At 47.8% G+C, this 16654-nt stretch overlaps 1 protein-coding gene across 6 annotated transcripts in view; it reads left to right on the forward strand.

Moving 5' to 3' along the window:
* The window catches only part of MSI2 (musashi RNA binding protein 2), a 237900-nt gene that overhangs the window by 84834 nt on the left and 136412 nt on the right, over positions 1 to 16654 (forward strand). The window lies entirely within an intron of this gene.

Here is a 16654-nt window from a genome sequence, read left to right on the forward strand (position 1 = left end):
TTGTTGCATGTGTGTGTCCATCATTGCCAACACTACGTACCTTCATTAGAGAAAAAAGAATCATTGGGAGGTGAATTCGTGTATGTTCAGGAAGAATTTGACCCGTAGCTGAATGATTACACAGTTGTCTACTCCATAAAATCAGCCTTCTGTTTACCCCAATTCCAGTGGCTAAAGGAGCAAAAGATATATTTGAGGGAGCTCATTAAGTTGTGAAAATGCCTGAAGAAACTGTGTGAATAGCAAGAATAATATGGAAGTCACTAGAATATCTATTTAATTTCTTATTAGAAAATCTTTGTGCAAGATCCTGTGGAAATCTATGTAGAATTCTGACATTTAAAAAAAAAAAAGTTTATATAAAGAGGGAAGCCTGAACCTTGCCAGAATGGTCTTCACAGCGATGGAACCACTCAGACCTCACAATCCAGGCTCCATCTAGCTAGAGCTTGGTGCCACCAACTTCCATGGAGGTTACTGGATCCCGAGGGCTTCTGGATGCTTGGTCAGGAGTCTGACGAGGTGCAGAGGCATCTGCTTTGCAAGCAGTTTGTGGTACCACTTCCATGAGACTCCTGTCGGCCCCACTGACGGCAGAGCTCCATGCAGCTCGTTTCCTTGTAGTTAGTTGATGTTTTTATCTGGCCTGAAAAGCCTTGGCCAGGCAGTATTTTGTTGAGCGCTGAGGAGGGGAGTTTATAAACTGTTCCTGTGCTGGATTGATGGTTGTTTTGCAAACCATTCATTTTATTTTCAATAATAATCTTTGATTCCGGCAGGATGTTTACAGCCTGCTGAGCCTTTTATTAAAGGATTACATGAGCTTTTGGACGTTTCTTCTGTAGTCACTTCTAATTGCAGAACTCCTCTAACCTGTATTTTTGAAGTTAATAATAGTTTCAATATAAGTGCTTTGCATATTGTCTGGATGCTGTCTTAATATAGTCTTTTTAATTTCACCATCTGGTAGTTTCATGCTTGCAGTTTTACAGCCCCTGAGAACGCAGACGACCAGGCTGCGTTTTTCCGTGGTGACCAGTGATTTGGGAGGCTTCAGTTCTGCTTCCGTGCTCTGCCTTTCCTGAGGTAGCTTAAAAGAGGCCTGGCTTTCCAAAGGCCACACTTTCAGAAAATCAAATTTTTTTTCAAGTGTCTTAATTTGAAGGCTAAAAAAGAAAGTAATTGTACAAGTCGCAGTCAAGGCTGGAACCCATTCCTCTGGCAGTAGAGCCGGGGTGTGTCCTGCGGCGACAGGGTGGTCCCATCGGGGAGCTCAGCTCCTCCTGTAGGACCTGGGGCTCCCAGGGCTTGGTGCCTCTGCTACCAGGTGACGTTTTCCAGTTGCATCCCTGTTCCAGCTTGTGGAAAGGAGAGGAGTTTGGTGAAGTCGGTGCCGTTTCAGAGGAGAGACTTCTCGGCTGTGTCGCCATGACTCGACCTTGCGTGCAGTTGTTCGGGCTCTCTCCATTGCACTTTGCTGTTTATCTGCTGAGGCAGTTGGGTTTGGGGGTGTTTTTGAGGTGACTCTCCCCAAGGCTCTAGTTGTGAGAAGATGCAGAGCTGGTTAATAACCCCAGTTAATAACCCTAGGAAACGGGGACTTGTGGTCCAGCTAAATTAGAAGACTCGTTAAACACTGCAGCAGTTGGGATGCTGAATTTGGATATAATGACCCAGGACTGGCCCTGAGGGACCTTGCAGGAGCTGCTTCCTTCTCCTTGTCCATTCCACTTCCCCACCTTTCCTCGAGTTCCTTGCACAGGTTGCAAGTCTGTACCCTGCCTAGTCGAGCCATTGCAATGCAAACAGTGCACCGTGATCGACTGGTGAGGTTTTTGTTTGCTTAGCGCTTTCTTAAAATAAAGAAAATTGCATTACATAATTAACGCGTAGAGGAGCCGCCCGTATTTGATAAGAGCATCTCAGGTGACTTGCGCTTTGAAATGCTGAGCTTATTTATTGGTGTGGAAAAAATTGCTTACCTACTGCTGTGGTTCTTGAAATCCTGTTTGTACTTGCTGCAGAGAAGAGCTTTGCAACCAGGGGAGGTTGTTTTGGTAACTGGAGGTAGCTCTCAAAACACACGATGTGCTTAGAACTGGTACCAGTGTTGGGGCCGTGCTCAGCTGCAGTTGGCAGGAAAGGGCCCAAAGTGTGGGATTCAAAACTGCAGCTTTTTGAAAAGTAAATGCCAGAACCTTTTTCTCCAATAAAAAGAAGTTGGCGTTAATAAACCCTCTTCCCTGACTTGACCTGGGAAAGTGCCTGCCCGTTAGATCCCCAAAGTACGTGGTAAGGATCACTCCTGACTCTTTGATCGTGAAATTTCTGGTCGCGATTATTTTTTCTTTCTGTAAAGCCTGGGATCCATAAGAGTCCCAGCTTTTGTTTTGCACAGACGGGCATCCCTGGCTGCTCCAAGGTGCGGAGGAAGGCTGGGAAAAATCACCTGAGTGAGACCAAAAGACTTAAGAGGACAAGCACAGAGTGGTGTAATTAACAGCCTCCTGATTGCCAAGTGCTTTGAGCTGCTGACGCTGAACCTGTGCCTGGACAGCTGTTGTGGGGCTCCCCGGGGACCCTTGGCAAGGGATGGGTGCTGAGGAGGGGGGGCTCTGGGTGCCGAGGAGGGGGGCTGGATGCTGAGGAGGGGGAGGGCTCTGGGTGCCGAGGAGGGGGGGGGTCGGCTGCGGGGCCTGTCGTCCCTGGTGAGATGTGGCAGGATCCACAGGAGGGCATGAGGAGGCGAAGTCGGGAAAACAAAACTCCAACCAAGATATAACTGTTTACAATAAGAAGGAAAAAAAAAAAAAAAAGAAAATCCATTGTCTTACTACCTAATCCTGGTAGTGTAATGCAGTTGTTTCTGTGCTCCTGTTATTTCAGTCCAAGATGTTTCCAATGTTCTCGCGAACAAAATGAATTCACTGGCCGTGTTGACCCATCCGGGGTCTGCAGCGTTGCCCTGGTGCTGGCGTGTGAAAAGCTGGCTGTTCGGACCAGGGTTTGAAAGAATTTGGATGAGAAGGTGTTGGAGGTGAGGAGGTGCAGAGGGGAGCATGGGGGGCTGCACCCTCTGCAGGGCCCACGAGAGCCCTGAGCCATCAGCGGCTGCGGAGATACCTGTTTTATGGCCCGCTGAAAGTGAGAGCAACACGGTGCTCCCCAAGATCGGGACATGTTGGAGCGTTTGAGGCTTCTGGTATCATTTAAAAAAGGGGAAAAACAACCAACCAAACAAAAGTAACAGCCTTTTGAAGCCTCACCGGGAGGACTGTGAGCGCAGAAGGTGGCCCCTGAACGCCAGCGAGTTGCACTTCTCTCGGCCGTGCGTGTTCTGCACCTTTCCAGCTGCCAACAAGTGGTGATAAGGGACTTCTCAGGGCTCGTTTTTCCCTGGGTGATGCTCCCTTCATGGAGCTCCTGCGAAAGTGGTGTAGTCCTTATTTTGCAGCTTGCAATTATACTTCACATGGCGAGCTGTGTAATTAGTTTGGAAGACTTATGCCTAGTCATTGGTTTATCCTAATCGGCTTTGGCTTTTCCCAACAACAAAGTGAGCTTATTTTCCTAAGCTGAAACAACTCTGCTCCCTTTGTTCCTCTCTTTTATTGTCTCATTCCTTTCATTCTGTTTTACTGCCAAAGTTTTGTTTCATTAGGCCTACAAGTCATTTCCAATCCAGTGGGCTGCTACAATAAGGCCTTTATAACTCAGCTGCCCTGGTTCCCATGTCCCTTCTGGTCTGGAGCCAGGACTTGCTGTTTGACATGGGATTTTAACCCTTTCGGTGCCCCAGCTGCTAGTCCCCCCCTCTGCGTCGAGGCTGCCTCGATGTCGGGCAAGCCGGGCTCGAGATGCGGCTCGGGGACCGCCCGATGAGCCTACGAATGCTCAACCGTTGCGCGCGGTCGTTAATTGATTCGTTAATGTGGTTGGGCTGCAGGTACGCTTTTGGACCCAATTATCAGAATTCTTGAGTAAAAATCTTCTTACTGAAATACTGTAATCAGTCTTGGTGGGAACGGTCCTTTGAATGAAAAGGCTACTGTGTCCTTCCAGCCCCTGTTTCCAGCACGGTGGGAACAGAGTTGTGGTAAAGGTACGTGGCGGTTGTCTCGAGCGATTAGATCAGCCCATATGTGACTATTGTAGAAAAAACATGTTCTTGTGTGGGCGAGAATTCACTTCAATTTATACTTTTCTGAAAAAGAATGGTGATTTTTAAAGGAGATGTGTGAAATAGTTTTGTGGACAAACAATGTTTTTACATATTGGTATTTCAGACTGCTAGAAAAGCAGTGCTGGTGGCGGTGGCCCCAGCTGTTTTACTTCTAAAAAATCTCAAAGTGGGAGCATTGGCTCGATGCTTTTTCTTGCACAACAATCCTAAAATGCCTTTTGGGGAAGGGAGTGACGGCATTTGCTTTTTATTTCAAATTTTCAGATGAAATTGGAACAGACCAGTATGCATTAATTTTGTTTTCTGTTCTGGCTTGCCACGAGGTCCTTCAGACAAATCGCAGGCATGTTTCAACTTTGCTTGGAATACGTTGTTTCCTCAAGAACAGCTTTTAAGATTTGGGAATTTTGAAACAAGACAGGATTTCTGAATTATCTCTCTGGATCCAAAACGTTTTCTACAATCACTTGTTATTTCCTGTGAGATGCAAAACAGACCGGTGGAAGAATAATATCTAGCTTCTGATGTTGGTTGTGTTTTTTTTTTTCTGTGAAACTGTTGAGCTTTTGAAAGCTTGTAATTTTCCCGTCTCTCCCTTCTGTAGCCATGACTTGGTGTCTAGTGGCAGTTAAGTGAGAGGAGGGAAACTTCTCGGAGCTGCTCTCTGCTCCGGGCACACCTGGGCAGCGCCGCAGCGCCGTCGTGCCGGAAAAACAAAGCCAAAAGCAGCAAAACGTGAGAATGGGAATTTCCTCCTTTGGTCGTACCATGTCATGCATTACAACACGGACAGCGAGGCAAATACTGACCAGTTTAACCTTTGAAAAAAAATAATCTTTTGTAATGCAGTCCCTCTGCTTTCTCTGTGGAAGCGTGCCGGGAGCGGGGAGAGGGCAGGAGGTGTGAGCCACAGCCAGGATTTCAGCCTAATCGGGTGGTTTACATAACTCGCCTTCCTAGAAGCTTTCCTCTCTGACAGCTGTGAAAATATAAATCAGGAAAACACGAGAGAGAACTCCTCCTTGCTTGGCAAGGCCGGCTGGGCGTGAACGAGTTAATGCGCCGTTGCATTATTAAGCACTCCAGTGGTTTACTTTTCCCGAGACCTTGAGTATGGCCTCTGAAGATGTTGTTACAATAGAGTTGTTAGCATGAGAAAAGGTGGTTTTCTTGCCATGGGTTCATTTTGGGGGGATTTGGAAGCCTGCGTGGAGCTGGTGCTAAGGCCAGAGTCGGGAGGTGCAAGGAATTTTGCCTGTATGAAAGTGAAAGCTTAGTTAATTTAGACTTGGCACACAGTTTAAATTGTATTGTTACGTCTGTTGGACATTGATGTGTAGATTTAAGGATCAGTAGGATACATGGATGGTCTGCTCTTAAAGTATTTGCTTTGCAGAAAAGTCATTTTTTGGGTTGACGAGTTGTTGGCCTTTCACATTTTTCAGCAAAATGCATTTCCAGATTCAATATTTGTGAATTGGTTACATTTTATGAAATGAAGGGACAGATTTGGACTCTTATTTATATTCTAGTCTGTAATAGCTGGAGTTCTTAAAAAAACTTGTAGTATTCAGTAAAAAAGAGAATGTGTTGGCATTTTTTTTTAACTGCTGCTGACGTCACTGTTCCCTTCCAAAGCGATTCTTACCTCTAGACCTGGTGTTAAATAGCTTTTAGGTCATTATATTCTTTTTTCTATGTAAGTTACCTGGACGTACCTTGGGAGAAGTTGCTTTATTTGGATCATTGCACCTCCTTAAAACAGAAGGAGAAAGAGACAAACACGTCATTGTTTGCAGCTTTTTGGGACGATGAAACCCACAGTTTGTGGGGGCTGCTGTGTTACGGCCGTGCCGAACAGCGTTCAGCCCTGTGCACGTGGCCCTTTGCTTCTGATTTACAGTTCCAATATTTCTGGATTTCTTCATTGGAATATTATGTTCATGATATTCCAAAGGGTAATGAATATTCCTTTAAATTTTGCTTTGGCGTGTGACAAAGATCTGGGATGTAATGGTCTCTCATGGCCTAAAACCCTTTTTATTATTTCTTCTTCCTCCCACACATGCTCTTTTTTTTTTTTTTTCCCCCTTCCAAAACCTTAACTGAGAAACTCGATCGCTGCTTAAAACAAAGTCAGTGTTTTCATTCTGCCAGTGAAAAGTCGTACACAGGAAGTCAGTTTTTAGGTGGTCTGTAATAAGACACATGCTTTATGGACGTGGTTTTGTTATAAATTAGATGTTGGTTTCTACCTGGATTTTACGAAAAGAGGAAATGTTAAAGCTGGATTTGTGGGCAAGGGGGCTGTATCAGAGCTCAGCAGAAGTCTGAAGTACAATTTTATTTCCTTTTCTGCTCCGGTTAAACGGAACGGCGAGGAGGCTTTTGTGCCGGAGCGCCGTAACCGTGCGAGATCAGGCGGTCGCGGCGGAGAGTCGGGGCCCCGAGCATCTGGCTGCTGTTTCCCGCGGTGCCACCCACTTGCTGTCTGACTTTGGGCAAGCTGCTTTATCTCACCCTACGTTTCCTTGCCATTCCTACTTAGCTCTGAAGGGCATGGGAAATGTAAACATTTAGTCGCCGTGGACTCGGTGTGGACCGAAGAAATGGGTGTTGGTGGGCTGAGGCTGGGCTGGTTGGGGTGGCCGTGCCGTGGGTACGGCTTCAGCATCCCCAGCTCCCGGGAGCCATCAGGGCAGGGTCTGCCTCCTTTCCTAAGCCAACTCTGCTATATCCTTTGATTCTGTTTTTGTTGGCATCAGGTTGTGGCTGGTGCCCTGTATTCTGTCTTACTTCAGTGACAGGGGACCAGTGTTGGTCCTGAGCTTGCAGAGCACGATACAGGGTTGGCGACCCAGAAGCATACCAAGAGCCCAGATGAAATCAGTGATTTGGCTGTGTTTGGGGAGAAGAAAGCTGTAAAAAAACATTTGTGTTTCTTCCTCCAAGGTGTGTGAATGTTTGTTTGTAGGGTCTTTGTATCAGTTTTGCAACTGAGCCAAACCCGTGAAAATGACCTGTACCTTTTCAGAGACCCTAGAAAGTAAATTTTGTTTTTCGCCCCGCTTTTCTTTTATATGAGCCCAGTAAGCTATATAAAATACTTAACAAATTTAGTGAATAATGTTTGGTAACATCTTTAAATCATTGCTGGTCTTGGATTCAGCCCCAATGTGGGGTCGCAGATGTAGAACTTCTCTGGAAAGGGCTTGTCCTTTGTTGGGCAGCGGTGGCGTCTTGGAGGCCCTGTTTCGGAGCAGGGCCCGTGGGGTTGGCTGCTGCAGAAAGGCAACACAAGATGAGCTGTGCCCCAGCAAGCTGCATTGAGAGCAAAAAGTGGTGTTAAACCACAGCAATAGGAGTGAGGTCGAATTTTTCTGATATTTCCAATATATGGTGTGAAATCGCATCACATTCCACTTTGGCACTTGTCTTGGACTCTTCAGGAAGATCTTTATAAATGTAGGCACCGCTCCTGACATCCATCGGAGTGAGAACCGGTGTCTGGAACATTACTTCTGTACTTCGAGTAGCTACGACTGAGGGTGCCAAAGATTTGCCTTGGGAAAACTCATGTTTTAACGTCAACTCTCTGGTGAAAAAACAGCAGCAGTTATTTAAACTTTGTATGGTGTAATTGAAGCTCGCACGGTACTGCTCGCAAATTCGGGGTAGGCTCATCAGCTAAAGCGAGCTAGTTAAAACATAGTTGATTGGAGAGTGAGTGTTTGATCATTGTCATCATACTACATAATAAATACCCCAGTATCGAGTGATACGATGTGAAATATGAGGATTATTTAAATGCAGCTCCAAGTCCGGGCCCTTAGGAGAAGGGCTTTTGAAGTATCCATGAGGAACTTCATATAAATTGTTCCAAATGTGGAAAAAGAGCACACGTTACAGGAAGGAGGTGTAATAACATTTTTTCCACATGGAAATCAACAGCCACAGTCGGTCACTTGTAAGCTGTTGGCTGGCACTGCGCAACAGGACTTAGTATTTTATTTTCTAGGGAAAAAATGCACCTGAGTATATTTTGGTAGAAGCGGAGTGGTAGCACGGCAGGTTGGTCAACGTCGGTCCTACTGATAGTCGTCCAGTACTGGATGATGCCATCCAGCCCTGGGAGGGAGCGGCGTGAGGAGCTGTGCTCTCTGTGTGTGGTACAGTATATGTGTTTATAAATATGACTTCGGAAATGGGGACAAGGGCAAAGTAGCTCAAGTGAAGAGCCAATTAAGATAATCTAAGCAGAATGAGGATTAACTGCCTCTTAATCTGAAGGGTACCTAAAATGCATGTGGCCAGTTCAGATCTAACAGATGTTGTCTCTGTCAGGGACGTTTGCACGGGGTTTGGGGTGAGTAGGGCACAACAGCGGTGTGTTCGACTTACTGTCCAGGGCAACGTGCTGGTGAAATAGTGATCCGGGCTCTGATGGGTCCTGCTGGCAGAATATGTCACATAATGCACCTCTTTGCTATAATGTCCTCGCCATGGAAGTCTGAAGAAGTGAGAGTATTGGACGTATCGTGAAGAGATGACTGCTCAAATAAAGGAGTTCACATTTTGCAGTTTTGCTTTTCACAGAAAGTTGAAAACGCTAGCGCGTCTGTCGGAGAAGAAGCTGCTCCGTGTTTTCTTTTTTAAAACGAGTTGCTGTGCCCATCATGACTTTTACTGCTGCTCCTGATGCTGAGGGAGGCCGGTCTGAAACGAACCGGTGCGGCACGGTCACGTCCCACCGCCCGGGAGTGAAAGGGAGATGCCGTTTGCCCCCGTTCCCGGACGTTGATTTTAAATCCGAGCAAACACGAGCGTGTGCAGGACTCTGCTCTGGGCATCTGTGTGTTTCAGCGTTGGGCAGGGGTTTGGGTCTGTGTTGCCCGAAGGTGCCAGGCTGTGGTGGGGTTTGTTGGCAGAGCCGCCGCGGCCACGCGCCGCTGCTGGGGAAGTCGCCGCGCGAGCGGTGACTTTTCAGGAGAAGGTCCCTCTGTTGACTGCGTTACTCTGCTGAGCGGTTTAGCGGGTTCAGATTGGTGCCATGTTAATTGTCACGACTGGGAGGGTGGGAGCAGATTTCACCGGGGGCGATGGAAGAGATCCAATGAGTTTCCACTCTGTTTCCCCGCTTGGCAAACCAGCACTTACTGTCACTTTGCATAAATAGGTTTATTTCAGAGGGTCAGCCGTCACCACTCCCCCTCTTCCCCTCCCGGCCCACCCTCCCCTGAAGGATAGGAGGCCGACGAGCATTTAATTTCCCCAACAGCAGGTGCTTGTCATCCATCTGAAGATAGCTGCCAACATCTGGTGCAATTGCCTCGGCAAACGCAGTAACAAGGCGGCCTGCAGTTCAAACGCGGAGAGAGCATTGCCTCTTTAATGATAACAAGCTGTTGGCTTCCCCTCGGAGATGAATTCATCTCACAGATGTTTGTCTAGTTTTGGCAATCTTATCACTATAGCTTTGGTGATTATGCTCAACTGGAGACTATTACTATAAAAGAAGTTTGAACTTGTTCCATTTTTTTTTTTTTTTTTTGCACTAGTTACTTATTTATCCATTTGTTTCTTTGCTTTCTGGATATAATTTGTATCAACAACCGTGATGTTGGTCCCATTACCCGAGTACCCTTAACGGATTTTTATTGCATCTGCTGAACAGTAGCGCGCTACTTGACATTCACCGCTGGCGAGTGTCTTTCAGCCGCGCTGACGTTTTCAACATCCCCATCAGCAGCTTTGTGGTTGGAACCCGCTATTTAACACTACGTTTTCTGGGATTACTTGGCGCCCGCCCTGTCTGTTCTCTCTAATAACCACAATATACGAACTGTTTCTGCAAAGCGCCGCTTGCCAGGAATATTCTGGATACTTCCTTTTGGCCAGTAGCCCTCTGGTGACCTTGGCAGGGGTGTTTAATGACGACGTACGACCATCTTCATTGTTATATCTTAAACGTTTCCGGCCTCAGCATCGTGGTACGAGTCGTGGAGACCTGCAGGGAGAAGACTTCAGTGCGCGTTTGCTATTATTTGGTTTTCTAACGTGCCTTTTTTTTTTCTGTTCTTCTGGTTTTAAGGACACGTTTTCTCCTGAGCATGTGGAATTTAATTCTGGTAAATAGGATTTATTTTTGGAAACATGCTTGTGAATAGGTGACTCATGCCTGAATGAAGATGTGTCACCGTTGGTGGGGACACCACGTATATGATTTCTTAGCCTATAAATAGATGTCAGTCCAAGTACTGGTGACATGGTGATGCTTTGCACTGACTCGTTAGCTGCAGAGTGGCTTCTGAGGAAAGTGTTCAGAGTGTCAGTCTCTCCTGCTGGAGCAATAATTTCTACTGATGCTTAAGGAATAGACATCAATAGCTTTGTAAAATACTGGGAGTGCTTTAATTGGCACAACGGAGGTCAGAATTCAGACACGCTCCCGTGCCGCTGTCCTGGGGTCTGTTCTTATTGCTTCTCTCCAGTGCGGAGGTGGAGAAACTGGGCTGGGGAGTTCGGGCTCTTGTCAGGGGTGTCACCTGCAGGGCCCGAAATCAGAAACTCAGTGTTTGCCCCTTTGCATATGCTGATTTCTGTTACTGAGGGAGATTTTAAGCTAAACATTCAGATTAGCGATCACTACGATTTTCAAATACTGGAAGTAACAGTTCCTTCTTCCCATCGCTGATGTTAAACTGGTTACAGGTTGTTGATGTTTACTCAACACCATTTACCCACCAACACAGCACATATGGTTTAATGTCTGTCTTTTTTTTCTGCTTCTGCTGTAGTTACAGTATTATTAAAAATCCATTAAATTATAATGTACATCATAAAGTATGTGCTCCTGTGAATGTGAGCAGAGATAATTATTTCTGATGAATAAACCAAAAGGACAAGTATGTAAGAAGTTCATCCTGCAGCTTTCAATTTTCATTATATACATCTCCTGCAGGGGCAATCGTTGTGATGTTGCAGCTGGTTGTTTCTGTGGCCTGGCTCTCCCTAGAGATGGATGATGACAATGCAAACTTGAACTAGCAGAAGTGCCAATGTTTTTGCGGGGATATTTGTAGATGAATGGTTTACCGGGGGAGGTAACCTTCTGGAAGGCAGAGGATGTGAAGAGCACTGCAACACAGCAGCAACTTTCTCGGGGTTTTTGTTCATTGCGTATGGGCTTTGTGGAATCTTGAAAAGTAACCCAATTATTTCTCATTAAAGTAACCCAGAAATCTAGCAACAAGCGAGGTGTCATTGCTAAAACACCACCAGGAAGCTAGGCAAGCTCTTCTTGGTTTGCAGGGCCTGAAGCAGGCAAGGGAATCATTAAAAATAATGCATTACAGTGTCCATAAAGTTTCATGTGGTGTATAATGGTCCGCAGGGGCCTCACCTAGTTTTCCATATATGATACATACATAATGGTTACAGCTTCTCATTAACTTTCCCATAACACTGAATATACTTCTCTTTAACACCCCCTTCGGGCTTCATGTTATTTGCCGAGCGTTTCCTAATAAGCAGGAACTTAAATATTTATCCTGCTTGCCTCCCATCCTCACCAGGCTGACGAAGTTGATGGCCTCTCTCCTGTCCGTTAAATTTCCTATTCCTGGACGGGTCCAGTCCTCTCGCTGAGAGCACTTTCCTAGGGTTCTCCTACTCTGGTTTTAAGAGGTCCCCCTGCCAGTATTTCTTGGGTTTAAGAGCATGGCTGGACCAGAGGTTTAGCCTTGGTGGAGCACACAAACTCTTGCAGGGACCTTGGTCTCAGCAGTGGCACACAGCCCTTTGCTATCCCAAATAAGAAAGCCACATTATCCCGAGAAGTTCTAGAAATCCTACCAAGTCCTTTGCATCTGTGGTTTCTTTGCACTTGGATATTAGTGCTAAAACTGCTCAGGACTTGATGGATCCACCATGGTAACTTGGTTGCTTTTTGCCTTGGAAAGACATCTCTCAAGGCTTTGCACTGCTGCTGGTGAGAGTTTTTGCTGAGTTTAGATAAGATAGCACCGAGGAAAGGTGATGTTTTGAGCTGCTGTGGTCTGCCAGATGAGTCCAGGAGTAAAGAGGAGAAAGATGGAGTTACGGCTGTGCAGGGACCAAGGTTTAGGAGTTCAGCTTTGTGGACGTGGCACCGATTTGCTGTGTTATTTTTGTCGCATTCAGGTCTCCACTTGAAATCTGGGACTAACAGTGTGGCTTCCCCATGGCTGCTGTAACTGCAGGCTTTTCTGGGGGGAATGAGTGTGTCTGTGTGCAGCACCTTGCCCTGACCTTGATCAAAGTCATAGTGCTGCTGTGATACCAAATGATGACAAATAAGTTCACCTTCATGCAGTTTAGTCCAGCTGGCTTTGTTCCTTCGTCCCCGATCCTCCCTGCGAAGGAGTTTGTTTACTTTCCCTGAGATGGAAGAGGCCCTGTTACATAGTCCTCTTTTAAAAATAAACCTCTAAAAAGGAAAACAAAAGAGAAGGAACAAAAATCAGATGTTGTCTGATAATGCAGAGCAGATACTCATCTTGAGTGCAAGACAACTTGAACCAGAGGTTTGTTTAAGTGTAACACAAACTCTACCATTTTTGGATGGTTTGAAACTCTCCTCCTCCTCTCCGTCCTGTACTTTCAGAAAACAATCAAAAAAGAGAACTGCAGTAAGATTCTAGAAGTAACAACTATTGATTTCCTCCCCCAGCCCCCAATCTTCTTCAGTTAGATTTACGCTCCGAAGTTCACCAAGTTGGTAGGTGCTGTGGAAAAGCTGTATTTTATTTGACCTCCTGACTGTATTGTGACTATAAGAAAGTAGAAAAATATCTAGTAAAGACCAGGTTGCATCACTTCCAAGCCCAGCAACAGATTCTTAAGCTGGGAGAAAGAAAAGGAGTGAGAAAGGGCAGCAGGGAAGGGTTTTCTCTCTAAGGGACCCACAGTGGCCCATGCCATGGGGCCGGGGCTCCCCTGCCCGCCGTGCTGCCAGCTCCACGTGCCGCCCTCCACGTGGGCAGCTGAGTTCATCAAGCTTTCCTTGTGTTTGCTTACTTACCAGCCACTCAAAATGTCTTACTCCTGTTTGGACCTTGGAAAGCCCGCCTGTCGAAATGGAAGCGAGCTCTCAGTAGTCGGTGACGTGGGAGCGAGCTGTGCTGGCTGTTTGTGACATCTGGATTCGTTTCCTCGACGGACTCCTTAGGCTGTGAGGGCTCCAGAGGAGCCCACCGTGTCGGCAGGAAAGTGCTGCCAAGGTGAAACGCCCGGTGCTGGTGGGAGCAAGTGAATCAACACAGACATCGCCCCGTCTTCGCGCTCTGCCGCCCTGGAGCGTGACCCCGTCTGTCGGTGCCGCGGGTCCCCGGTGCCAGAATCATACCTGAAGGAGGGATGCCCTCTCCTTTGCTGCTGTTTGATGTTTCCAAGCACACCACGCAGCACGTTTTCCCCTCGGTGAATCGAGGAGGCTGACGCTGCCCCGCGAGGCTCCCGGTGCCGGTGGCCGGAGCGGTTAATGTCAGAACCTCAGCGTTTCCTTTGCTGCAAACGGAGCTCAAGAACGTTCACGTGGGCGGCTGCGGCGCTGCCGACTAACCGGGTCGTACGTGGGAGCGCTCGGCTCGCCGGAGTCAGCTTGGGTGGCTTCAGGCTCTCTCCGTCTGACAGCGCAGCTGTTGGCAGCTGGCCGATGCGCGGCGTGAGGCTCCGTGGCGCGGGTCGGGTGGCAAACGAGCCTCCTGAGTGCCACCGACTTAAATGCCTTAGTGGCATCGGCAGATGCATCTTCAGCAGTTTGCGGAGGCGTTTCTGACGTAAATAAGTAGTAAATGCTGGCTGCTCCCCACCCCCAGAGCGGCTGAGGGGGACAAATGAAAACCTCTGTAATGGTTCCATCAATAACTAGGGTACGGGTTCCTGGTGAAATGTAAGCTTTGTGCTTGGTTGACTCTTAGGTCATATTTTCCATTCCTGCTTTTCTGTTGAAGTGGATAGGTTTGTATACTGTTCCTTGACCTAAAAATTTGCTCCATAAAACGTACAGAAGGTGCAGTCTGAGATAACGCATCTTTTGGGACTGGAGGCTTGCTTTTGGCCTCTATTTACACGATGTAAATCAAACTGGAGTTGTGAAACTAGGACAGGGCAGCTCCTGCGTCAGGGGCTGCTCAGCGTAGCACGGGAGTAACGCTGTGTAAAGGCTGATGCGTGCAACGATTTTCCGTGGCCTTCGGTGATCAGGGAAGCACTCCAAAAAAATGAAAGAATTGGAGGTAACTGATGATTTCAACCAGATCGTTTGCGGATGTGGATCAGCAAAACTCCTCGAGATGAGAGGAGCTGGGCTGATTTACACCCACGGGGCGTGAAGGACTGTGATCTGATGTCAGCAGCTCCGTGGACTTGCGCTGGCTTACACGGGCTGCGGATCAGCCGCTTCGTTTGGAACGGTGCGTGGCTGGAGAAGACATTCCTGCCGTTGAATGAAGGATCAGGCCCCGCTCTTCCACATCTCGTTCTCCTCCGTGCTGTCGTGGCCTCGACAAGCAGGGAGCATCGGTGTCGGCACACGTGGTGCCTCCCGAGCGCGTCTGCCTGTTTGCTCACAGCCCGGGAAGAAGAAATCCCTCCGTTTGCTGTAGCGCTGCTGAAATATTAATGCGGAACAAATCGTCCGGTTTAAACCGAACATCAGGCGGAGGAGAGGGAAGTGGTGTGTGATGCTCTCCGTGGTTCGTGCGGGGAAACGTGCCTCCGCTGCGGCCGGCTCCTCCTGGCAGAGTGCCCTGTGCCGGGTGGGCAGAGGGATGGTCAGTGGCTGGGGCGTGGAAGTGGTGAGGGTTTCGTCCCTGGTTCCTGGGAGCTCAGGTGAAACGGGGAAAAGGAGGTTCGCTGTTCTGTGTCGTCTGTGGCTGATGGGGAGGATATTTGGAAAATGTGAACTGCTCTTGGGACTTTTTCAAACAGACTGTTTCAAGTAGTTATTTTTCCCAGATGGTAAATATAGGAGACATCCTCAGCAGCCTGCTACTAATAATTATACTTACACGGCACTTTACGTTCTCAAAGTGCTGTCCAAGTAGCTGATCTGTCTTGTCTTTTGCCGCGATGTGTACTTAAACTTGAAGGATATTGGCCTGAATTTGTAGCAGTTTATCAGCCACGTCTGTGGGTGAATTTACTTTTCTGATGTTTTGTACCAGGAGAGTAAACTGATTTCTCCTGTGTATCTTGACATTGATTCCAGTCTTTCATCTTGGTGGCGAAGATGATGATCTTTAAGCAGAGTGGAGAAGAAAGATGTCTTTCTGCCTATTACACTACAAAAAAGATGAGCACGGCTTTACAGAAAAAGGATGTTCTTTTTTGAGCCTAGGATGTTCTTTTTTGAGCCTATATAACATATAAATGAACTTAAACCTTCTTATAAGGAGTGTGCTTTTTTCCTGTGGAATGACCTCCCTGACTCTTGGCCGCACGCTGGCACGGTACGTGCTTCGTGCACTTGGGTGCAGCTCATGCTGGTTGCAGTGTTTGGTGTTTCCTTTCTAATTGGGGTGAAACTCCCCTTGTTCTGCCCGTTGGGACTTCTGGAGCCCTGGGGTGGTTCGTTGCCTTAAACCTGGACTCTGTTGGCAAAATCATTTTCTGAGTTTCCGTAGTGTGGGGACAGGGGCAGGGAGAGGTGGCACACCACGAGTGTTTGGGACAGTGGGGACAGAGGCGTTCGCCGTGACACACAGCCCGTGCCTTGTCGGTGGGGTGAGAAGAGGGTCCTCTCCCCACCCCGAGGAGCCCAGACATTGTCATGCCGTGCCCCGGTTGCCCGTCTCTGCGTGGCACACGGACAGCCCCTGCCACCCTGCCGGGCATCTCTCTCACGTCATCTCTGCAAGGGTTTCCTTTTCTTTAGCGGTGTTTCCGGAGGGCGTTAGGTGCAGGCAGAGGGAATAGGTTTGCACACCTGCCTGCAATTAAGTAGTTTGGCTTTATGCTCCTTAATCTTTTCTGACAGTCGCAAGGACAGTCCGTGTAATGCGGAATTGTCAGGAAGCCAAGAGCACGATGCCTATGAATGAAACGCTCCGCACTCGGCCCTGCTTCCCGTTTGCTCAGTGTCCCCTGTGCCCCGGCTCCCCGCGCCCAGGGCTCGGAACCGGGCAGTGCCAAGGGCTGGCACCCGCAGGGAGCGGAGCGTGGGGACGCGGCGCCGGGCGATGACTTGGGAAGGGTGCAGGAAGGAAGGAAATGTCCTTAATGAAAGGGGCCGGGGGAGAGAGAGCCAAGTTCCTAGAAAGAGGACCTTGCAAGGAACGCGCAGATGACATGAAAAAGTAATTAAAAGGAAAGCCCTAATGGGACGTTAGGGGGAGATGCAGCTGGAACTTGAATAAGCAAATGTAAAGAGGGAATTAAGTTTGTAAGCTTTCCTCCAAGGCACTGATGGGGAAAATACAGCAACAGCTT

This window comes from Tauraco erythrolophus, chromosome 21, assembly GCF_009769465.1.
Source record: "Tauraco erythrolophus isolate bTauEry1 chromosome 21, bTauEry1.pri, whole genome shotgun sequence".
Lineage (NCBI taxonomy): Eukaryota > Metazoa > Chordata > Aves > Musophagiformes > Musophagidae > Tauraco > Tauraco erythrolophus.